This window comes from Phodopus roborovskii, unplaced genomic scaffold, assembly GCF_943737965.1.
Source record: "Phodopus roborovskii unplaced genomic scaffold, PHOROB, whole genome shotgun sequence".
Classification (NCBI taxonomy): Eukaryota; Metazoa; Chordata; class Mammalia; order Rodentia; family Cricetidae; genus Phodopus; species Phodopus roborovskii.
The window spans coordinates 3,008,120-3,033,439 of NW_026126603.1; the positions used below are offsets into that span (position 1 = coordinate 3,008,120).

A 25,320-nucleotide genomic window follows, 5' to 3' on the forward strand; every position below is an offset into this window, starting at 1 on the left:
TCACAAGTTCCAAAGACAAACATCAACTCCTGTTTGCTAGCATTCACCAGTTGACCATGGCAGACCTCTGCTGTCGAGAATCCTGGCCCTCTGTGCAGTCTAGACCACCTTCTTCATTCAGTAAAAAGCTCACAGCGATCATTCTCACCCAAGTGATGTGTGTGCTCAGACCTTTTCACTTATGACTAACTGAAGAAAAAAAGATACAGTGAGATGTCAAAAGAAGGCACACTGGAAGAAATGAAACCTGGAGCTGCAGCCTTCCTCTGCATGTTAGTTAACCAGAAAGAAGACTAGTTGTGCTAAAGAATACATTCAAGCCAGTTGGTGGTGGCACGATCCTTTGGGAGGCAACGGCAGGTGGATCTCTGTGAGTTCAAGGCTTGCCTGATCTACAGAGTGAGTTCCAGGACGAGCTCCAAAGCTACAGAGAAACCGTGCTTTGAAAACAAACAAACAAAAACCACACATTTGAGGAAGCTATTTTCCATCTACTTGAAATGCTCAAGAATGTGGTAGGGACAATTTCTTTTTAAGCACAACATTGATTTCTATCTGCTTTTGCTTTCCTTTAGGTTTTCAGTGTTGCATCCAGTATTGACTATAACTAAATTAGGCAACAGATAATAATAAAGAGTTAGTTTTTATTACTGGAGTAAAATCTACATATAGGGACATGCACATGTGGAGGTTTAAGTGAGAAATGTTCCCCATGTGCCCAAGTATTTTGAAAATTTGATTTCTAGTTGGTGGCACTGTTGGGGGGAGACTTTGGGCAAGTACTTCCCCAATGAAGGAAGTACTTGGAGTGGGATTTGAGACTATACAGCCTCACCCTATTCCAGTTCTCTTTCCCTGCTTTGTATTTGTGGTAAGAAGTGCAAACTCTCACCTTCCTGCTCCAGCTGCTTACCTCCCTGCTGTCTCTGCCCTTATGGAATCTAGTCCTCTGGAAACATTAGGCAAAATAAATTCTTTCTGTTTAATCAGTTGACTTGATCATAATTATCAGAGCAACAGAAAAGTAACTAATAAGTGTATATATATATATATATGTATATATATATAAATGCATTAAATGTACAAATAAGTTTTGTTGACTATATGCACATATATAACCACCAACAGTCAAGACATATATAGTCCAATGACTAATTATTAGAGCAACTTTGAGTTACATTTCTCCCCTTCACCCTCTCTTCATTCCCCCTTTAATGTACATATTACATTAGTATAATTAACTTTTTATGAGTGACAAGTTGATGGTTGAAAAGAAATGGTCCCCATAGGGAGTGGCACTATTAGGAGGTGTGGCCTTGTTGGAGGAAGAGCGTCACTATGGAGATGGGCTTTGAGGTCTTATACACTCAAGCTATGTCCAGTGTGATACACAGTTCGCTTCCTGTTGCCTGAAGATCAAGTTATAGAACTCTCAGCTCTTTCTCCACGACCATGTCTGCCTGTATGCCATCCACCATGATGACAACGGAGTGAATCTTTGAAACTGTAAGTCAGTCTCAATTAAATGTTTTCCTTTATAAGAACTGGGGGTGGGGGAGATAGTGGTGGTGCACACCTTTAATCCCAGCACTTGGGAGGCAGAGGCAGCCAGATCTAGGTGAGCTTGAGGCCAGCCTGGATCTATAAAGCTACACAGAGAAACCCTGTCTTGAAGAAAACAAACAAACAAACAACAACAAAAAAAAAAAAAAAAAAAAAAAAGAAAGAATTGCCATGGTCATGGTGTCTCTTCACAGCAATAGAAACCCTAAGACAATTGATGTACATACAACTAAGCTGACATATTACATTAGATTGTTACTTAATGACTTTTGGCAAATATATCACATACCCAAAGCTACAGTTTCTTATAAAATATTTTCACCTAAAATTCCACAGTCTCCATCTATTTATCCATCTTTCCCTCTCTGCTCACCATTAATCTTCTTTATTGTGCTCATATTTTGCCTTTTGAAGTGTGTCACATAATTATAGTTTTACAGTATGTGACCTTTTCAGATTCCACTTGGCAATACATAAGGTTATTTCATGTCCTTTTTATAGCTTGAAAGCAAATTTCTTTTGATCACTAAAAATGCCATTGAAGGACATCTTGTTGCTTCCAGGTTTGGATAATTATTAAGAAAGCTACCAAAAGGGCTGAGGAGATGGCTCAGTAGTTAAGAGCACTGGCTGCTCTTACATAGGACCCAGGTTCAATTCCTAGCACCCATATGGCAAATCATAACTGTCTATAACTCTAATTCCAGAGGATCTGGTATCCATGGCAAAACATCAATGCATATAATATAAAAAAATAACTAAAAAATTTTTAAAAGAAAGCTACCAAAAACATAATGAATGTGCAGGTTTTTCTGTCTCTATCTCTCTCTCTTCTTTCTCTGTCTCTCTCTCTCACTGATTTTGCAATACTGAGGATTGAACCTAGAGCTTCCTGAATGTTAGGCAATTGAGTACTCTCCCACTAAATCATGTCCCCAGCTCTAAGTGCAGGTATCTGCATGGACATAAGTTTTCAACCCACTAGACCAAATGATAAGAGTTTAGTTTTGTAAGGAACAATCCAACTGTCCTTTAAACTGGCTTTTTTTATTTTGTATTCTAAGCAACAATGGATGGGAGTTCCCATTTCTCCACATCCTCATTAGCATTTGCTCTTGTCAGTGCTTTGGATTTAAGCCATTTAAATAGGCAGTGAGGGGTATCTTATTGTTGTCTTAATCTGTAAATCCTCAATGGCATGCTTTGTACATCTCTTTGTGTCATCTTTGTCTGCTTTGATAGTGTCTGCTCAATCTCTCTCCATCTTTTATTTGGGTTGTGTTCTTAGGTTGAGTTTTCACATTTTATATATCAGATGTCTCATAAGATATATTCTATGAAGAGTTTTCCCTCAGTATTTGCACTAACATTTTATCTTACAAAATGATGTTTCCTGTAGAACACAAAGCTTCACCTTGGCAGAATTTGCTTTTGGTGCTATATTTGAAAAGTTATCACCAACCTGGGCAGTGATGGTGCAAGCCTGTTAAGTGCAGTTTTTCCCTCTGGCTTGGGCCCAGAGCCTCGCCAACCCCAAATAACACATAGAGATGCTGTATTTGATATAATGTTGTTGGCCAGTTATTAGTGTTTCTTATTGGCTAGCTCTGTCTTAAATATTAACCCATTTGTATTAATCTAACTATTTCCACGTAGTCTTCTCTTACCAGAGAGAGGGACTGGCGTTCTGCTCTCTCTGTCCTCCATGTTGAATCTCCTCTCTACTTCTCCCTCTCTCCTTCTAGTCTCCTAGTCCCACCTATCTTGCTTTCCTCATTCTTTGCTTTATTCATTAACCAATACAAGAAACATATTTGCAAAATGACATCTCCCATCATCTCCTCTTTTATGTCTAAATAAAAAGGGTTTTAACCTTAACATAGTAAAATATATAACAAAACAGTTATCAAATTAAGAACCAGAGTTAACAATATTTAGTCCATTAACATTTAGCAAGATTTAAAGAAAATATTTTATCATCTATCCTATCTTTGTGAGTCCAAAGTCCTATATGTAACTTATCTTATCCTTAACTAAGGAAAATTATAACCATAACTATCTGTCTTCAACTCCCTCAAAGACCACAGAAGGATAATATATAAACTCTAGAAATGACAGAGACAACTCATTGCCTGGTCAGTCACCTGAAGTTCTTCTGTAATGTTCCATCTTCAGCCTATAGGCCATAGTGTGTCTGGCAGACTCTTCCGCAAAGCAGGAAACTTTAAACTGTCCATCTGTATTGGCAGTTTTTCAGTCACTTTACAGAATGTTTTCCATGAAGCAGAAACTCAGTAGCAATGTCCATCTTGTATCAGCAATCACTTTTCTGTGGGTCCTGCATGTCCAGTTTATACAGCATAAAGTCAAACAGTCCAGACAAGAGCAGTATCTTGCCCAAATGGCTAGTCTTGCCACATTGGAAGTAAACTCCATAACAAGTTTCATTGATGTCCATCTTCCTTTCTGAAGCAGGTAGCGTTGCCAAGAGCAGTTGTGACTCACTGTCAAGAAAAGTCCTAAACCATTTTAAATGCCATATTCTGTTGGTCTTTGTAAGGTTTGAAGAATGCCTATCCATCTTAAATACATCTCTATATGTCTAGAAAACCTAACTCACCTAGCTATAAGTTTTGACTATTATAGGTAACTATAATTGCACTGAATTATACATTACATTTTTAAATGAGCTATATAAACACAATGCCTAAACAAGAGGAGAAATATACATATCACAAAACTGATCTTAAATTTGTATCAATAAATAAATATCCATTTTAAAACAAAGTATTCATAACTATACCATGATCCCCTCTTTACCTTTAAAAAGAGATTAGTTGTGATCATTAACCATTTATAATCAACACCAATTAAATGAAAACAAACATTTGTAGACAATATTTGGGAGTTTGGGCATCATTCTTTCCAAACTGCTTCCTGCTGGTAGGGGGTGCTGTCATGGAGATCCTAAGAAGATGCAGAATCCTGGCTGTAGTGGTCTGCAAGGCTGCCTTGTCCCAGCTGTTTTGAATGTTGGATCATTTGGGACTTTGCTTCAGGAGCTCTTGCTTGATCAAACCATGTTAGTCTGGAAGGAATCCACAGCTTTTCATTTTCTGTGGAAACAAAAATTGAAATCTTTTTCCCCAGTAACCTGTTCTTAAACTTAAATTTCGAAGTCAAAGCATTTTAAAATATATAAATTAGATTAATCCAGCAGCATTTACTTTAACAGTTGTTGCTATTTCTTCAGTAGTCAAATGATACAAAGACAACAGAACAGCATATAGTATTCAGACTCTTTGTGCTTTTAATCTTTACATGGCTATTTTATTACTCTATTTCTTTTACTTCTTCTTTTTTTTTTTTTCATTTTTGAGACAGGCTTTTTCTGTGTAACTTTTATCTGTCCTGGAATTTACTGTGCATACCAGGTTTACTTTGAAATCACAGAGATCTGCTTGCCTCTGTCTCCCGAGTGCTGGAATTAAAGGTGTGTGCCACCACACCCAGCTCCTCTCTTTTCATTATTCTTTTTTAAACCATTTTATCATGTTTCTTTTTCTCTTCCAAGCCTACATATATTTTAAAACACACTGTAAACCTTTAGAAGTTTTTCTTAATCTGAATCTGTCTTTACTGTAAATCTTTATCTTTTTCTGGCCACAAGTCTTTTATCTGGTAAACAACAACATTGCTAAAATGAAAGACATCGTTGTGTTAGCCTCAGTTTATTGAATATGGTGCAGGGTACCTGTACCGCCAGAACTGAGAGCTGTGCTCACTGCCTTGATCTATGCTACCATCCAGCAACATGCTTCCGGCTTGGAGATGTGGTCACTGCCATTGCCAGTTCTCATACACACCAGTAAGTTGTTAGCAGAGCTCTTTAAAAGCCTTCTGGGTTTTTGTCAATATGCTTAGTCAGGAAACCTCCCTTAAAGGAGATGCACAAGTCTCTGCTATACCATGATCCCCTTTTTACCTTTAAAAAGAGATTATTTGTGATCATTAACCATTTATAATCAACACCAATTAAATGAAAACAAACATTTGTAGACAATATTTGGGAGTTTGGGCATCATTCTTTCCAAACTGCTTTCTGCTGGTAGGGGGTGCTGTAGAAAAATGATGCTACCAAGAAGCCATGCTTATCTTTGTTCTTTTGTTTCTAAAATCCTTTCTTAAGCTTTTGTTAAGTTTTAAGTGGAAGTTCTTATTAGCCACGTTAGAGGCACCATTTTGTTAAGTGCAGTTGAAAGACCTAAAAGTAATGTTAATGATGGACTAACCTAGAAATCAATATCTGTTCCTTGGAATTTGCTAGCTTCCTCTCACAAGGCCCTGAGATAAGAAGAATTCACACTGCCCCTCCTTTCCTGTGAGTCAACAGGTGGTAAATAGGGTCAAGAGATAGCTGTAACTCTGGTTTGCCCAGACAAGATTAATTAGCACACCCGAAGCCCTAAGGTCTGCTGACCCTAATAGCGAGACTGTCTGGCCTCCAAGGGTCACGTACTCAATGGACAGAGGGTCCCACCCCCTCCCTAACCTTGTGGGTTTGCCTTTAAAAACACCTGGGCCCAGGGGAGGGGGCTTCTCTCTAGCCTGCGTGCTGGAGGAGCCCGTTTGCGCAAATGTTTCCTGTTCATTAAACCCTCTTGCGTTTTGCAGCAACTGGACTGGACATTGAGTTCTTGGGGTATCGACCGAACCCTCATTCTGAGGGTCTTACACAGTTTTTCCCACCAGCCTGGGCCCAGAACTTTGCCAGCCCCAAATAACACACAGAGATGCTGTATTTGATATAATGTTGTTGGCCAATTAGTAGTATTCCTTATTGGCTAGCTCTGTCTTAAATATTAACCCATTTCTATTAGTCTAAATATTTCCTCGTGGTCTTATCTTACCGGAGAGAGGGCCAGTGTTCTGCTCTCTCCATCCTCCATGTTGAATCTCCTCCCTACTTCTTCCTCTCTTCTCCTTATCTCCTAGACCAGCCTATCTTGCTTTCCTATTGGCCAACAGTGCTTTATTTATTAACCAATACGAGAAACATATTTACAGAATGACATCGCCTATCACATGCCTTTAATCCCAGCACTTGGGAGGCAGAGGCAGGTGGATCTATGTGAGTTCGAGACCAGCCTGGTCTACAGAATGAGTTCCAGGACAGGCTCCAAAGCTACAGAGAAACCTTGTCTTGAAAAACCAAAGAGAGAGAGAAAGAGAGAGAGAGAGAGAGAGAGAGAGAGAGAGAGAGAGAGAAGCAGAGAGAGAGAGAGAAGCAGAGAGAGAGAGAGAAGCAGAAAGAGAGAGAGAGAGAGAGAGAGAGAGAGAGAAATAGAGAAAGGCAGAGAGAAGTTATCCCCAAACATGAGCTCACCTACATTTTCTGATTTTCTCCTACATTGTCTTCTGGAAACCTTACATTAGGCAATTTATATTTACGTCTAAAGTTTGAGAAATTTGAGTTAACCATTATGAGAGGTGTCCCGAATGACATTTCTAATTTAATGCCCAATTGTTCGAGGTCCATCTGTTGAAAAGGCTTGTTTTCTGTTTGTCTTCCTTCCTTTGACAAAGGTAAATATATCTATAGTATATGAATTTCTTTCTTCACTTTCTATTTATTCTTTGGGAGCGCACTGAGTCTACAGATTAAGACAAAGAAATGGCCTTTTGGCAATATTGAGTCTTCCTATTTATGTGCATAGAAATTTCACTTTAGGATACTATTGGTTATTTAAAGTTATGTATTTGAAATTTCATGTGTGCATTGGATAATTATGTCATCAGTGCATAGATTCAGTTGCAATTCTTTTCTTATCTGTTTTCATTTCATTGTCATTCATATTCTGAGAGACCTCAACTTGAATAGGAAGGAATAACAAAGTCAGACATTTTTGTCTGCTTGATTTCCATGGGAAGATACTTGGAGTTTCATTAAGAACTATAGATATTCTTTGTCAAAGAAGGAAATGCTTTTGCATTCCTACTTTGTTGAGACTTTTTAAAAAATAGTTTTATTTTATGTGTATGAGTGTTTTGGCTGCATATATGAATGTACCATGTGATTGTCTGGTGGAGTCAGAACAGGGCATCAAATTCTGAGACACTGAAGTTATATATGGTGGTGAACCACCATGTGGGTGTGGTGCCGGGACCTGAACCTGGGTCCTCTGAAAAAACAACCTGAGTTGTTGTTGCTCCAGATTCTGTAAAGATATTTTTAATTATGAAACTTTCTTGAATGGTGTTTCAGCATCTTTTGATATGACCATGTTTTTCAAATTAATATTGCTTGCATTGATTTTACAATTGCATTTCTAGGAGACACCTCATTTGTCATGATTCCCCACTACATTTGGTATGTTTGTTAATAATTTTTACACTTACTTTATGAGAATGGTGGCTTTTTTGTTGTAATTTCTTTGGTATTGGTATTAGGGTAATATTGGTCCCATAAAACAAACGTTTCTTTCTCCTCTAATTTCTGAAAGATTTGGTGTGTATTTGGTATTACTCCTTCCTTAAATACTTGCTAAGTGAAAGGATACATAAAAAGAAAGGTGAAGTGGGTACCTTTTGGCTGGCCCTGACACAGAATGCCACTAAGCAAATAGAGTTAGTGCAAGAGGTTTATTGGGGAGAGGGAAATAGGAAGAGTGGAAGGCTGTATTGGAGTGGAGACTTGAGGGAGACAGACAGGCAAGACAAAGAAGAGAAGCAAGAGGGACAGGAAGAGGCAAGAGAGGAAAGAAGAGACAAAGAGGAATAAGAGGTAAGAGTCAAAGACAGTGAGCTGTGCCTGTTGGGCACTTTTTAAGGGTACACATATCAGACAGCTGGTGGTGGGAAGGCACCTGGTATCAGGTGATGATGTAACTGCTTTGGCAGCAAAGGCAGGCTGCTGCTGAGGTGGCAGAAATTAACATTAAAACAAAACAAAACAAAATCACTATTCAGGGTCTAGAATTTTCCTTCTAGCAAGATTTTTAATAGCAAATTCAGTTTATTTAATAATGCTTGGTGCCCACACAGGTCAGAAGGCAGCATCAGATCCCTTGGAACCACCATGTAGGTGCTGGGGATCAAACCTGGGTCCTCTGCAAGAGCAGCAAGTGTCCTTAACCACCAAGCTATCTCTCCAGCCCTAAGGTAGTTAACATGCTCCTATCTGTTTGATGTCTGTTAAGATCTACATTGGTAGCTCTTCTTTTACCCCTGATGTGGGAAATTTTATTTTCTCCCCTTTGATCTTAATATGTGGTTCTAGACTTCATTAATCTCTTCAAACTACCTTTGTTTTAGTTGTAACTTTCTCTTCTGCTGCTTTTAAAATGTTTTTATTTTAAACAAAAAGCTCACTATGTAGCCCAGGCTAGACTATATACTCCAAGTGCTAGGATGATAGGTATATACCACCACACCCTACTTAATATCTCCTTTATAAGTATTTTCTTATTATGTTGAGTTTCTCTTTTATGTATTATTAAACTAGACTTTTAGAAAACTTATTTTAAGTTTTGCTTTCTCCCTAAAATAATATAAATTTCCATTAAGATTACATACAATGCTTTCTAATTTCCATCACACTTTTTAGTTTATTTATTTATTTATTTATTTTTACTTCATGTATCTGTTGGTTGGTTTTTTTTTTTTGTTGTTTTGTTTTGTTTTGTTTTTTAAGACAGGTTTTCTTTGTATTGCTTTGGAGCCTGTTCTGGAACTCGCTCTGTAGACCAGGCTGACCTCAAACTCTACCTGCCTCTGCCTCCCGAGTGCTGGGATTAAAGACATGTGCCACCAACGCCCTGCTTTTTTTTTTTTTTTTATGAGTGTTGATTAATTTCAAATATTTGTGATTTTCCTCTTATTAATTTCTCATTGAATTTCATTTTAGTCCAAAAACTGTAAGGAGTAAGGTTTCCCGCCCGCCGCCAGTCTTGTCCCGCCGCCAGCCCCAAATAACACACAGAGACTCTGTAATTGATATAATGCTGTTGGCCAGGCACTAGTTTCTTATCAGCTAGCTCTGTCTTAAGTATTAACCCATTTCTATTAATCGCCACGTGGTCTCCTTTTACCAGACAGCCGGCTGATGTTCTGCTCTCTCCAGACTCTCCATCTTGACTCCTCCTTCTTACTTCCTCTTTCCTCCTTGTCTCCTAGTCCCTCCTCTCTTGCTTTCCTATTGTCCAACAGTGCTTTATTCATTAACCAGTATGAGAAACTTATTTACAGAATGACATCTCCCATCAAGTTTTGCTTTCTCCCTAAAATAATATAAATTTCCATTAAGATTACATACAATGTTTTCTAATTTCCATCACGCTTTTTAGTTTGTTTGTTTGTTTGTTTGTTTGTTTATTTATTTTTATTTTTGCTTCATGTATCTGTTGGTTGGTTTTTTTTTTTTTTTCCGAGACAGGGTTTCTTTGTATTGCTTTGGAGCCTGTTCTGGAACTCACTCTGTAGACCAGGCTGGCCTCAAACTCACAGAGATCTACCTGCCTCTGCCTCCCGAGTGCTGGGATTAAAGACATGTGCCACCAGCGCCCTGCTTTTTTTTTTTTTTTTTTTTTTTTTTGATAAGTGTTGATTAATTCCAAATATTTGTTTTTTATCTTACTAGTTTCTAATTGTATTTCATTTAAGTCCAAAAATAAACATACTTAGTAATCCAATCTTTATTCAAAATTTACTGACACATATATTTGATAATGTGGTATTAAGTCCTAATGTATCAACATAAAAGACTGAATTTTCCATTTATTAAAGTGTTCCAAAAAATATCACTTGAGCTAATTTGATTAATGATATTCTTAAGAATTTATATATCTTTGATTTCATCAGTTACCAAGACACATGTTAAAATCTCCAAGTACTCTGAATTTATTTTATGTAGCTTTCTGATAGTGTTCCTTCTTCTATTGTGAAGCTTTTAGGTAGTAGGAGGTCATTTATATTCCTTGGTTTACCAGTGTGTTATCACTCATTGTCATCACCAAATGTCTCTCTTCCTCTCAGCTACTGCTTCTTCTCTTCAATTCAATTTTGATATAAATATAGTCAACCAGATTCTTTATGCTTTTGCTTTCCATGGCATATCCTTTTCCATTTCCTTCTTTCAATTATTAGTGCATTTGCACTTACCTTATGAAAATATGATTCTTGTAGAGAACATAGTTAAGTCATGCTTTCCCATGCAGTCTGATAATTTCTGCCTTTTAATTGGAATTTTTAGTCAATGTCCATTTATTATAACTATCCGTAAGGCTGGTGGGTATACATTTTGCTATTTGTTTTCACTCATCCAACTCCCTCTGTTCCTTCTTATCTTTATTTATTACTTCATTTTGGATTTTTAAAAAAATGTTTTGTAAATACATTTAATTCTTTAGTAGCTTTTAAATGTATTTTATGGTTTCTATGGTTTTATGATTTTTATGACAGTATGTGTGGTGTGTATATGTATGCAAATGTGGGCTCGTGTGTGTGTGTGTGTGTGTGTGTGTGTGTAGGTTAAAGTTCAATATCAGATGATTTCCTCAATCTCTCCCTTTTTGTTTTGTTAGACACCCAGGGGTGCTTCTGTCTCTACCTCTCAGTGTTGGAGTTACATATGTTTTTATATGGATGCTGGGGATCCAAACTTAGCAAGCACTTTACTCACAAAACTATTTCCTCAGTCACTTTATCTTATTCTTTAATAGTTGCTTTAAGGATCTCAATATATGTCATATAACTATCCATGAATTTACATTGTATTAGTTCTCATAAAACACAGGCATCTTATTCATCTTATTATCCATTCTAAATTTTATGAACTTTCTTACAAATTTATAACTATTTGTTATAGTTAGTCCCACAATAAAGTTATGAGTTCTGTTATATAATACTGATTTTTTCAAGACATTAAAAAAAAAAAAAGCAAAGGCACAGCTTTATGTTTACCAATATTTACTTCTTTTTGTTCTGTATTCTTCCATTGGATCCAAGTTACCTTGTAGTGCAATTTCCCTCCAGCTTCTTGAGTTCCATTTAAACTTTCACGAAGCACAAATATGCTGGTGACACATGTTCTCAGCTTTTGTTCATCTGGAAATACATTTTTTATGGAAGATAATTTTGTTGCACATACAATTCTGTATTGAAACTTGTTACAATACCTAAAGATGTCATGCAATTGTTGTGATGAGTTGGGTCCTGTGGAAGACAGGCTCTGAGATGGAAGTCCATCCAGCATATTGTTTACTAACAAGTGTACTTGACATCAAAATCGTGGAAAGAAGGACTCAAGAGTGGTCAGGAAAACAACCTTTCTTCTTCCTTTTATTCGTCTCATACTACACGTCCAAATGGTAGTTACCCCTCCCTCCGCTTCTCCCTGTTCCCTGCCCACCTCTCTTCCCCCCCCCCCCCCAGATCCTTCTCCTGTTCCCTTCAGAAAAGAGCAGGCCTCCAGGGATAACAACCCACCGTGGCTTAGCAAGACACAATACAATGAGGTTCAAACCATCTGTGGTAGTTTACTGTAACCGGCCCTCTTATCTCACAGGGAGTGACACTATTAGGAGGCGTGGCTCTGTTGGAGTGGGCATGGCCTTGTTAGAGGCAGTGTGTTACAGTAAGAGGGCTTTGAGGTTTCCTACGCTCAGGATACCACCCAGTGTGCCAGTTTACTTCCTGTTGGCTGCAAGCCAAGATATGGCCAGTACCACTTCTTCCTGCACCTGCTATGCTCCCCTCCATGATAATAATGGACTTCCATAGACTAAATCTCTGAGGCAGTAACCGAGCCATCCCAATGAAATGTTTTCTTTATAAGAGCCACTGTGGTCATGGCGACTTTCCTTTTTTTTTTTTTTTTTTTTTTTTTTGTTTGTCTGTTTTTGTTTTTTGTAATTTATTTATTTATTATGTATACAGTGTTCTGCATGTGTCCTTGCAGACCAGAAGAAGGCACAAGATATCATTACAGGTGGTTGTGAGCCACCATGTGGTTTCTGGAAATTGAATTCAGGTCTTCTGGAAGAGCAGTCAGTGCTCTTAAATCACTGAGCCATCTCTCCAGTCCCATGGTGTCTCTTTATAGAAGTAAAAACCCTAACAAGGACAAGTCAGCTTATTAAGGCTGAGCGAGGCAACCCAGTAGGAGGAAAAGGATTCCAAAAGCATCAGAGACCCCCCTACTCCCACTGTTATCCGTCCCACAAAAACAAACAAAAACCACTTAGCTACACAACCATAACATACATGCAGAGGACCTAGCACAGACCCACGGGGCTCTGTGACTGCTGCTTCAGAGTCTCTGAGTTGAGCTTCTAGGATCCTGCTCAGTTGATTCTATGGGTCAGTGCCCTCCAAAAGATTTCGACCGCTGTGGCTCCTATAATTCTTCTTCCTCCTCTTACACGGGGTTCCCTGAGCTCCAAGGGGATGATGTGGGATGTCCTTCTGTATGCTGTGAATATGCATTGCTTTTACAGGTTGATAAATAAAGCCAATTTGACCAATGGCCATGCAGAATAATGCTAGGTGGAAAATCCAAACAGAGTTACAGAGAGAAATAATATGGAGTCAGGAGATGTAGGAACCAAAGGGGTAAGGTGCCAGAACATTAACATCCAGGTGGTGACACACTAAACAATAGAAATGGTTTAATTCGTGAGAGAGCTAGCCAGTAATAAGCCTGAGCCATCGACCAAACAATTATAATTAGTATTAAGTCTCAGAATGATTATTTAATAAGTTGCTATAGGAACTGGTGGGTGGAAGAGAAACCGGTTCAGTGGGACTTGGACAGAAAACCTCCAACTACAGGACCCAGTGGAGATCTCTAATTTGGGCTCTCTCTCTCTCTCTCTCTCTCTCTCTCTCTCTGCCTAATGTGTGACTGTGGGTCTCTGCATCTGCTCCTATCATCTGCCAGAGGAAGCCTCTCTGATGATGATTGGGCTAGGCCCTGGACTATGAGTATAGCAGAATATCACTAGGAATAATTTTATTTAATTTTTATAATGCTTATCCTATAACCTCAGCTGATCCCAGAGGAGATATGGTCCTTCAGTGTCATCTTGTATCAGATCAAGGGGTCAGATCTTCCCAGTACTGGTCAGTCACTGACATCAGTTACCACAGGAAGATGTATGACTGGAATGAAGTAGCTCTCCACAGCTGAGGTCACCTCAGAAGGGGCTGACAACTGAAGGCTCTCAGCTAACAGCACTTCTCACTGCTGAGGTAGTTCTCACTGAAGGATTTTTACCTGGCCATGCATCACAATAGTTTGTTGATGAGAACCCTATTATTATTTACATAGTCTATTTGTGTAGTATATAGTGTATACTATCCCTAACCCATGCACCTTCTTAGCTTTGCTTCAGACATCACTGTGCACTTAAGGGTATGTTTCTTACCATTTGTTCTTTATTGTTAATTAACCTATGATCTATAAGTCTGGGGGATATGAAGTTATTTTTCAAATATGTTTTCTTTCCCCATTCATTTCTTTCCTTCTAGAAGTCCAATTACATGCTCAGTATTTTGTGTTACATATTAACAATTTTCTGAGGATTTATTCATATTCAATTTTTTGCTTCCCTTGTATGCAAATAGTTCCCACTTGATCTATTTTCAAATTATGTTCATATGTGATACAATTAGCAACTGAGTTTATTAGTAAACTTTATATTTTGATTATAGTGTTTTTCACTGCAACTAATTTCTACATATTATGTTCCTCTTTAAGAAACATAATTATAATGACTTAAGTTTCTGATGCTAGGTATTACCTAAGGTTCGGTGTCTACTATTTTGCTGTTGTTACACCAGTCCATTTTACTGGGTCTTCACATAGTTGACTATGTTTTATTATAGACTCTATCAATGGCATATTATAAGTTTGGATCCATTATATTGCTTAGCTTTAACATAGTTGGACTCAAATTCCTGAGGTCTCCCAGTTTGAACTGTAGTTGAAATCTCCAATTCACTCTCTTTCACTTCGTTTTTCTGATGATGCCTCTTCCAAATGCAGACAGGAATGTGAATGTTTATATGTGGAATTCAGAGCTCATTATCCCTAAGCTGCCCCTGCTTTTAGGACTCCATACACCTATGTCCCCTTTTCCAAAAACTGTCTATGTGATAGTTTTCATCCCATATATTCTTCCAGAATTTTCAAGTCTCATCAAGTCACTAAGAGTGACTTTAAATGACTGCCTTGATGAACAGTAGTAGGTAGAAGTGACTGACTTCCAAGGCTGCTGTGAAAGATCCTGCAGATTTTGCCTATTTTCTTCCAAACCTCTTGCCCTAGGAACCTAGCCATCTTGTTGTGAGGAGTCTCAGACTCCATTACAATCATGTAGAGATGTTTGACTCCACAGTCCCTGCTAAGAACTCTACTACCATCTAGCATCAACTATCTGACACATCATAAAGTAATACCTTAGGGGATCCCTCCCGTTGGCGTTCAAGTATCACATCAGTTGACCCAGTGGAGCAAAGATAAACTAATATGATCCAGATAGCTCCAAATATAAATTAACAAGAAAATGGATGTTTGAGTTTTTAAGTCACTGTGGTGATATATTGCTGTGATTTAATAAAGCTTTCCTGAGGCAAAGCTAGCCACAAGCAATAGAGGCCAGGCAGTGGTGGTATGTACCTTTAGTCCCAGGACTCAGGAGGCAAAAGCAGATAGACCTCTGTGAGCTCAAGGTCATCCAGGGCAGAGCTAACACCTTTAATCCCAGCATTAGGGAGGTGGAGGCAGGAGTGATATGGCTGGATGGAGAGAGGAATATAAGGAGGAGGAGATAGGAACTCAGAGGATTGCACTCTGGGGATTCTTAGAGACAGAATCACCCATTTTGGTCTGAGATAAGAGCTAGTGGCTGCCTGCTTTGCTTTTCTGATCTTCAGCTTGAACCCCAATATCTGTCTCTGGGTTTTTATTATTCATGTTATAAGTCACTACTATATTGGGAAGGGGGGGTAATTGTTAATGTAGACCACAGTAACTAGAATACCATCATATTACCTTGCTATAAAAGTACCAAATTCCAAAAGCCAACAAAGGTTTCAGATAAGACATAGGTACAATGGTCTTGTGTTTCAATTTATGGTTTTAGTGGAATAAGAAATCCTTTGTGGGTAAGAAGTGAGTTTTTCCATGCTGACACTCTCTGGAACAGTATTTAAGGTTTGATAGGTCCTGAAGATGTTTTGTTTATGTTCAATGGATGGGAAAACAAACATGACTCTAAGCAAGTCATTATTTAGGAAGTTTTTAGAGATGACCATACTTTTACTCAACATAATTTGCCACCTAGAAATAATTTGTGATGTCTTGCTATAATTATTTTCAGCTTGTGAGCCACAAAACTCATTAATTTTCCTCTCTTGTTCTTATAAAAATGTCTCATGATTACATATATTACTTACCAAACTGTGCCCCCAAATCATCATTCGCTGATCCCCAAAGTCAATATATCTTTAAGGGTGAAGATTTTCCATTAGTGAGGATAATCAAAATAATTTAACAGAAGGTAATTTCAAAATTAGAGATTCCTGTGTTTTTAAACAAAGCAGTGTGCAAAGGCAATGTAATGCAATGAGGCAGACATAAAAAAATTTTAGCATCCATGGTAACTTCTTTGAACAAGGAAAATTCTCACCAAATTTGGAGTCTAGTTCTATTTGCATGACAAAAATATGTTTATTTTTTTCATGGCCATAATCATGTCACACATATATTTAACTATATGGAGAGAAAGGGAAGAAAAGAGGTAAAGAGAATCCATAACGTGATAAAGACATGAACAGGTAATGCCCATTTGTTTTTGAATGTTGCTATTGGAGATATTTTCATTCCGCACAGGGAATGTTACAGTGATGGAATAAATGAGGCAATGACTCTGTAGCTCCACTGCCCAACATTTGTTTGATCAGAATTTAATCAGATTTTAATCAGAAATTAATTTACTGCCCTGCTTTCCTCCAGCCTCATTCTATGTCAACCATGTAAAGGTGAATTGCATAAAGAAGAATCTCAGCATAACTCACACTCAGACGAAACATCAATATGGCAGTAATAAGTCCTTGAAATAAATATAAATACGAAGTCAACAAATGCCAAATGGAAACAAATCTCACAACCCACAGCAAAACTTTACTTTTCATCCTATGTATGTTAGAGCCCAGTGCGAGCAATGCCTCCAGATGCCCTCCATTCTCTTCCTGTTTCTCCATAATCGACCTCTCTACCACCTCTGTGCCTCTTTCATGAATACTCCCCTCCATGCACGCGCGCGCGCGCGCACGCGCACACACACACACACACACACACACACACACACACACACACACACGCGCATACCACCATGTTCTGTTTTGCACCTCACTTCATCTACAGAATCCATTCTTTCCTCATGGGCATTATTTTGCCACCTTTTCTTGATCATTTAAACTGGTGAATAAAAATTATCAGGTATAGACTACCTCTAGGAATACACACACATGCACACACACACACACACAGAGGGGTGGGCAAGCATATAAGCACATGTGCTAAAACATCAAGGTAAGTTTTTTAGCTATTTTTTTAAGTGTGTGAAAGCAGGAGGGTTAGACAGATGCAGTCTAGAGCATGAAGATGCTTAAGTAACTGAAAAAAATGTCTTATTGGTACAGTTCAGACAGAAGTCAAGTCATCTTGTCCTTAAAAGAGTATATGAGTTGTAGCAAAAATTTACTTGTCAGCAAATGTGTACAAATAAACCTAATTCCAAAGCAAAGCACTTGTTTGAAAAGCAAAGAATATTTGAAAATCTGAGGAAAATCTACATTGCCAAATTGAGAAAACATGTAGGGTAAAGATATAACAGAATGCACACTAACCAGGAAAACAAAGGGAGTGCGGTAGGCCTCCAGAGGTAAAAGGAAAAACATCAGGAGAGACTGAACTGGAAATTGGGCACCAGAGGTGAAAACAGAGCCTGATTGCTCTTGCTTTTTAATTCTTGATGGTTCTCATGAAAAGAGAATTCTCTGCAAAGATTGATGCTATGACAGTGCCGTTTCATGTGGCCCATCATCGTTTTATATGCCAGCCAATATGGAATATATTTCTATTTTACTTGCGCTATAATCATAAATAAAAATTAAACAGGTAAAATTATGGAAGGTGTATATCCATAGATCATTACTTTCAGAAAATCAATTTACAAAATCAAAAAAATCACCTAAGTTCATGTCACATTCCCTGTTTTTAAAAACTAAATTTCTGCATAAGGTTTAGATCTCACTGGTGTATCTGAGCAAAGATTGAACTGTAAATGGTTCTGCAGATGAAATCATCCTTGGTCTTTACAGTAAGGATGCATAAGGATAACTCCCACTACAACAAGACCAGTAGCACTATATTCTTAGCTATACCCATAGTGGGCAATAAGTTTGTTCTGTGCTGACAGGGTTATTTTCTAGAACTCTGTCTGGTCCATTTCTAATAGACTTTCTCTTAATGTTTTAAAGTCCTTTATGAGGAGCTTATTCTGTTAAGGCACATCTTGAATACCTGATAGTTTCCCTGGAACTCTAATCACAGTTGGTCACATCCAAATCTTGTCCCATTTCTCCTATAACTGTGGTGATATTTTGTTTATGATCTAATAAAGCTTGCCTGGAGATCAGAGTGCAAAGCTAGCCACGGTCATAGAGGCTGGGCAGTGATAGTACACACTATTAATCCCAGCAGCAATACTAGTCAGCCATAGAGGCCAGGCAGTGGTGACACACACTTTTAATCCCAGGACTCAGGAGAAAGAGGCAGATGGATCTCTGAGTTCAAGGCCACCCAGGACTACATGAGAGTGAATCAGTGTAAAAGAGAAACAGAGCTCACACCTTTAATTCCAGCACTAGAGAGGTATATGAGACAGGAGTAGGGTCTCAGAGCTGGCATTCAGTCTCCAGCCACGCTAAGGATTTGTGAGACAGGATCGCCCATTTTAGTCTGAGGTAGGGGTAAGAGCTGGTGGTTAGCTGTTTTGCTTTTCTGATCTTCAGCTTAAACCCCACTATCTGTCTCTGGGTTTTTGTTATTTGTGCTACATATAACCTGCTGCACTGAGGATGTGGGGATGCTGGGGAAGTGTGAATCAATGGTAAGAGCTGTGCGAGTGAATGCAGCTTCCCTAAGGACAGAGTAGGGAGCAGGGGGAGACCCTCAGAACATGTAAGGCAATGGCGAAGACAGATGCCTCCATGGCTTTTGAACAAGGGCTCACTCAAGTGGAAACAAATGAGGCTGTCCTGCTTTATCACCGTTCTGAAGAACTCCAAAAATCTTTTCACAACTTCAGTTCTCCTTTCAAAGGAATGCTCTTCTGCTGACATAAAATGTGGAGTAAATCAAGTCCACAAAGAGGAAATTAAGCTATTCTTACCTGATCTTTTCTCAACAGCTTCCCCTGCATGGGTGGATATCCCGCTACAGTCACCCTCTGTGCACCCTCAGTTGCTGACCTGCAGGAATGCCACCATCTTGTTACTAGTGTTTCACAAGTGACAGCCTAGTACAAACACAGCAGACCTTTCTCTCTTTATTTCACTGTCCTGTGGAAATGGAGCACGTGGCTTTACACATGCTAAGCCCTACCACTGAGACATCCCCGGCCTCTTTCTTGGGCTTGCTTGCTAAAATGCCTACTCCCTGTGGGCAGCTGTCCTTTCAGTTCAGCTCTCTGTATTTCCCGTAAGCCTTGAGAGCCAGAACAAAGACTAAGGATTAAGGGATTAAGTGAGTTAGTAAATATACTGTCCAAATTGCCAGCATTTAAAAAACATTAACAAGTCCTGTACTGCTAGTCTCAAAAACAAAATAAAACAGTAACACAGAGAGTACCATGCCTGACAGATATCATTAGAATGAGGTTGGCATACAAAGTCAGGAAAGAGTGTAATAGGCTTTAGCCTCCACAGTTAGCAGTTTGGGGACCTTCATCAACATTAAATTCACAGAAGAAATTGAGTAAAAATCCTGTCAACACATGGTACTCACTCAAGAAAAGAACAAAACGAAATCATACTGACAATATATGACCCTATATTCTATATAACTGTTCACTTAATTGTGAAACCTTCATTGACATGATTAACCAAGGACTGAAAACTGAAGATATGAGATATGAAAGGCTATTTGACCGTTGTATATAATTTTTAGACCATCTGCGCAATTCATTACACAGTCCCGATAGATTTTTTTTCCCTAGATCTTTGTCTAATCTGTTCCCAATAGACTCTGAGTGTAGTCTTTTTTGGAGGTGTTTATTTACATTAGGCACTTCTTGTATACTTAATAGTTTTTCTGAAACTATGATTCCAATTTGCTTCATTTAAATTTTGCCCCACTATGCTTAGTGTTAGATCCTCTTCTCCTGACAATCTCATAGAAGGTTTTTCATATTCCCTTCTAGGAATAATTTAGCCACACTTCACACACAGTAGCTGGGATAGAGAGTATATGGTATAAATTACAGAAAACTGCGATGTGTGAAGACATTCTGTAGTGAATAAATTAAAGCAATAATTTCATATGTATCAAACCAACACTTTTTAAACGTGTGGTTTCTGTAGTTTTCAGGCCTGGTTCTGAAATCTCTGATATGCTGGAATTAAGTGGAAGAGATTAGTCTCACTCAGACTGTATTTCAAGGCTGGAGATCAGCCAGTTACTCATAGGAATATTTAAAAGTAGAAGAACTTTTAAAAGTAAGTTAAACATGGAGGCCTTGCAGAGATTTAAGATGCTGGAATCCAGACAGGTAAAAAAAGATTGAGTTTAGCACCTCATCAGATACAATCAGTACTATTCTAGTAGTTAAAGAAAATAGGGGAACCAGTTGGGAGAGGATGTTAGCACTCTCTATGTATGTGCAAACAGATGCACTGAATTGAAAGTGATTGAAGAACCCCAAAACTACTTACAATATGAAGGAGGGATTTTTTTCTTTACAAGAGAAATGCAAATTCAATGATACTCAAAGGGAACAGTTTCTGATTTCCATAACTTATGCAGAGTGGCAGAATAAACATGAAAGTGCCACACACACACACACACACATACACACATATACACACACTACACACACACATCACACATACACACACACACCATGAAAGTGCCACCAATGCAAACACAAACACACCCATACACACATGTACACACACTACACACACACACACACACACACACACGCACAAACACACTCACACACACACACACACCATGAAAGTGCCACCAATGCAAACACACACAACAGGGCAGTGCCACCAATGTAAACACACACATACACACACACACACACTCTCGTGCTTGCACAGGCCTGTTTGTTTGAAACAAAGTCTCTGTAGACTAAACTAGTCCTGAATTTATAGTGATCCTCCTGCCTCAGTCTCCTAAGTGTTGGAATAAATACCATGCCTTTTTAATCAGTGGGATTTAAGAATCAAGTTTTAAGTCTTTGTTAGCAATTTCATTTTTCAAAAATATTTTTCATTTTTTTCTCATTATTTATCACTAAGTGCTCATCTCCCCATTTTACTTATTCCCTATCTCATCCAGCCTATTGTCTAAAATTTGAGCTCTTTGAGCATGGAAAGTCTGTCCAATTTTCTAATTCATTTTTGTAGACCCAGGCTTTTGAACATTGTCTCACCAAAGGTAGGTGTGCAAGCTAGACACAAGATGGAATCATTTTGGGAGAGTGAACCTCAACTGAGAAAACGCTCCCATCAGATTGGCCTGTGAGCAAGCCTATGCCAGTTTTCTTGATTAAAAGTATCGATGTGGGAGGGCCCAGTTCACCATTCTGGGCTGGTGGTCCAAGATGCTGTAAGAAAAGAGGCAGACCAAACCATGAAGAGCAACCTAGTAAGCAGCTGCCTCAGTGACTTCTGCAACAGATCCTGCCTTCAGGTACATGCCTTGAGTTCTTGCCCTGACTTCCCTTCAGAATGAAGTACAAGATATAAGGCGAAATAAACCCTTCCCTTCCTAAGTTGCTTTTGGTGATGGTGTTTTATCACAGCAACAGAAACCCTAACTAAAATAGTAGGGAATCAATAAATACTTACAAGGGACAAATTCATTTATGTGATACTAATTTCTCTATAAGATTCAAGCTTAAACATATAATAAACACTTTTCTGCAAACATAGCTAAAGAAATATATATTTCATTACTACAGAAAGAAGTTCCTTAAAAACTCACCAAGGTAGGCTTTGAGATGGTATGAGTCCTTAAAATACAAACTAGGAAGCACGCAAACAGGACTGACTTATTAAAGGTACCAAAGATGAGGCTCCACAAGCATGGAGCTGTGTTCATCTCTGTTCCTTTAACACAAGCTTATAACATCAGGTCAGGATAAGCTATCCAAACAGAAGAGCAGAGACAAGCCAGCCAGAAGACTAAGCTGCTACATTTATTAATTTATGTATACTTCACACTTAATTCCAGTGGTCAGACAATGAGATTATGAAATAAGAGCATGTACCACTGTTCACTGATGATCTTCTAACTCTAAATCTACTTTGTCCTTTGTGGTCCTGAAGCTGCAGAACACTTAGCTCTGTCAACAGAGGGCACTAAAGAGATGTTTGCAGGACCACCCCTTCAAGAAGGGAAAGACCCAGGGATTTTATTCAATGGCAAAAATGAAAACTATAATTAAAGGGGTAAATAAATTACTTCATCTAGCCATCTTATATATGGCATTAACAGTATCCAATCTTCAAGTTTTACTTTTCAAATTACTTTCACATACAGAATTCATCTCAAAGAAGTCTGTGGTGTTGGTATGGGATAAGTAATTGTTTCTATAGCAAAATAGAAGCCCACACACATCAAAACATCCCACAAACCTGTTTGCAGGTCACCTAAGTCCTGTTAAGAATTCTAGGAGTCCTATTAATCCTTTGCCTCAAAGTTTGTTTGTTCCAAAGACAACATGCTTGGAAAGATGGAAAACCAAATCACTCACAGATCTCACCATCCCAATCTTCAGAACCAATGAATGTTGCCTTATGTAGAAAAGGGAGGTATAATCAAACTGGGGATGTGGTAAAAAGAGATTACTGAGTTGTGACCTAAATCGGATCCTTATAAAAAACAGACAAAAGTATATTGGAAACACAAACTGGATCTGACAGTTTTTTTTTTTTTTTTTTTTGTTTTTTGTTTTTTTTTTTTTTTTTTTTGTTTTTAATAGAAAGAGTTGGGGTGGGACACACGATTGGGAAGGGTTGGGGTGAAGAGGATCAAAATAAATTGTATGAATGTACAAAATTCTCACTTAGTGGATATATATTTTAGAAAATTGGCATAGGAAGAGTCACACAAAAAGCAGTATGGAAACAGAGGCAGGGAGATTCGAGTTCATAATACCACAATCCAAGGAAAACCAGCAGCTCCAGAAGCTGAAAGAGACAAAAAATATGCTAGTACTTCCCTACAACCAAAAGAGTTCCAATAGAACAAAGGGTTGGCAAAGATACAGAATAACAAGAATTCTTATACATTGTTTCCTCTGGAAACTCTTGATGGAGCTCACCCTTGTACAAACTGTAATTTAAGCCTAGTGGTACTGATTTTTAGATTTCTAGTCTTTAGAAATATGAAAGAAAAAAGTTATTGCCAAGTTATGGTAGCCACAGGAAACCAATATGTTGAGAAGTTTAAGTTTAAATGTTAGAAGATAGTATCTTTTAAAAATTTATTTAACTTTATTTTAAAGTGCATTGGAGTGAAGGCATTTGATCTTCTGGAACTGGAGTTATAGACAGTTGTGAGCTGCCATATGGGTGCTGGGAATTGAACCTGGGTCCTCTGGAAGAGCAGCCAATGTTCTTAAGTGCCAAGCCATCTCTCCGGCCCTGTAAGATAATATCTTAATATGTATGCCATAAAACTTAAAAACTCAACTTTATTCAAGTTAAGAACATTAAGAATAAAAATATAAGATACAGATTTGGTGAGGCCATTTGTAATACATTCTGCAAGATTTTTATCCAGAATATAGAAAGAACTCTTTCAAATTAATAAAAACAGCCCAACACACACACACACATACAAAGAGAGAGAGAGAGAGAGAGAGAGAGAGAGAGAGAGAGAGAGAGAGAGAGAAAGATGCTGCCAGCCTTACCAATAAAAATATGAAAATGTGCTCAACATCACTGGTTAATTATTGGGGAATGTAAATGAATACCCCAACAAGACAATGTATCATTATCTCCCTACAACTAAAATAAAGAGTTCTAATAGTACTAAGTGCTGGCAAAGACACAGAATAACTAGAACTCTTATACAATGTTAGTGGAAATGCCAACTTAAAAAAAAATCTACTTAGGAAAACTGAAATTTATTAATTCTAAAATATGCATATATTATAGTTCAGCAACTCTATTCATATATACATAAGCTAAAGTATATTTACATGCACCAAAAGACATGGTAAAAATGAATATTATCCATCAATAATAGAATGGTTTCTTTAAAGTGCTAGTCTCTAATAAAGCAATGTACATCAAAGCAAAGAAATAAATTACCAATAATATTCACAAGATAAGTAAATCTCGGGGACATGTTCAACAGAAGCAGCAAAATCAAAACAGTATGTAATATATGATTTCACAAGCTTAAAGTTCATCAGTAGGCATATCCAAGATATGGCGACAAAAGTTAGAATTGTGGTTTCCTAGGTTGCGGGTGTGGTTTCCTGAGAAGGGTCTCAGGGGAGCTTGTTTGTATGTCTAGGAAGTTCCATGTCTTCATTAGGGTGGTGGGTACACCGATATTTATATTAGTAAAATAAAATGACGTGTCCACATACGATTTGTGTTCTTTACTATATTTAATTTAGATTAAAAAAAAAAAAGAACAGAAAACTTTATTTTAAAGAAATAGGACAATGATAGGCTAACCATCACTGTCATCCTAATATCACCAACAAAAAAAAAATGGTCTTATGAAAATGGATTTTCTTCAGTTGCAAATATGATATTAATATGCAGCATACTTGGAGAGTGATTAAGAGAATTACATCCAATATAAATATATTGATTTACTAAAGGGACATAAGCATCAGGTAACACTTTTAAACAAAATTCCCCAAATCCCACTTCACGGATATAATCTCTTATAAATACTTCCTCCATTATTTTAAATTACCATCACTAACAGTAAACTAGAATGTGAACTTGCATGAGGCCAAGAATAAACTAAGAAATATGGGGCACAGTAGAGCTATCTTTTCTGTCTATAACTGTAGGAGGAATATCTGTCATAAAACTGAAAAGCAAAGATTGATACAAGGAACCTATTTAGGAACTATATTTTCAGTTCCAGACAAATCCAAGGATATGAATAGCTCAAGCTTGATGATGCTGTTTCCCTCATTTCTTACTGTTTGAGGGTTAATGTAACAGTTGAAAGGTTAACCATGTTGTAGTCACATTGATATACACAGCCGGTTCAAGTCTTGTGGTTCCTCTCATTGTAAACTGTTAGGTAGGGCAGCCACCGATGGCATGAAGCTATCAAGCACTAGAAGTTTAGATCATTTGAATTGATTTGTTCTCCAAGTATTAAATACACCTTACACATCAGTTTCAAAATTTTCTACAAAAAGAATATAGAACATCTCAAGAGCATCCTACTACTGATTATGTATCAAAGTGATAATA

General features: G+C 37.9%; 1 long non-coding RNA gene across 1 annotated transcript in view; it reads right to left on the reverse strand.

Annotated features, from left to right (window-relative positions):
* Window positions 1-3,637: 3,637 nt before the first annotated feature.
* Window positions 3,638-25,320, reverse strand: part of LOC127237498 (uncharacterized) — a 168,030-nt gene continuing 146,347 nt past the window's right edge. Inside the window, exon 2 of the long non-coding RNA XR_007835855.1 lies at window positions 3,638-3,707. This is a non-coding gene — a long non-coding RNA (uncharacterized LOC127237498). The remainder of the gene's footprint in view (window positions 3,708-25,320) is intronic.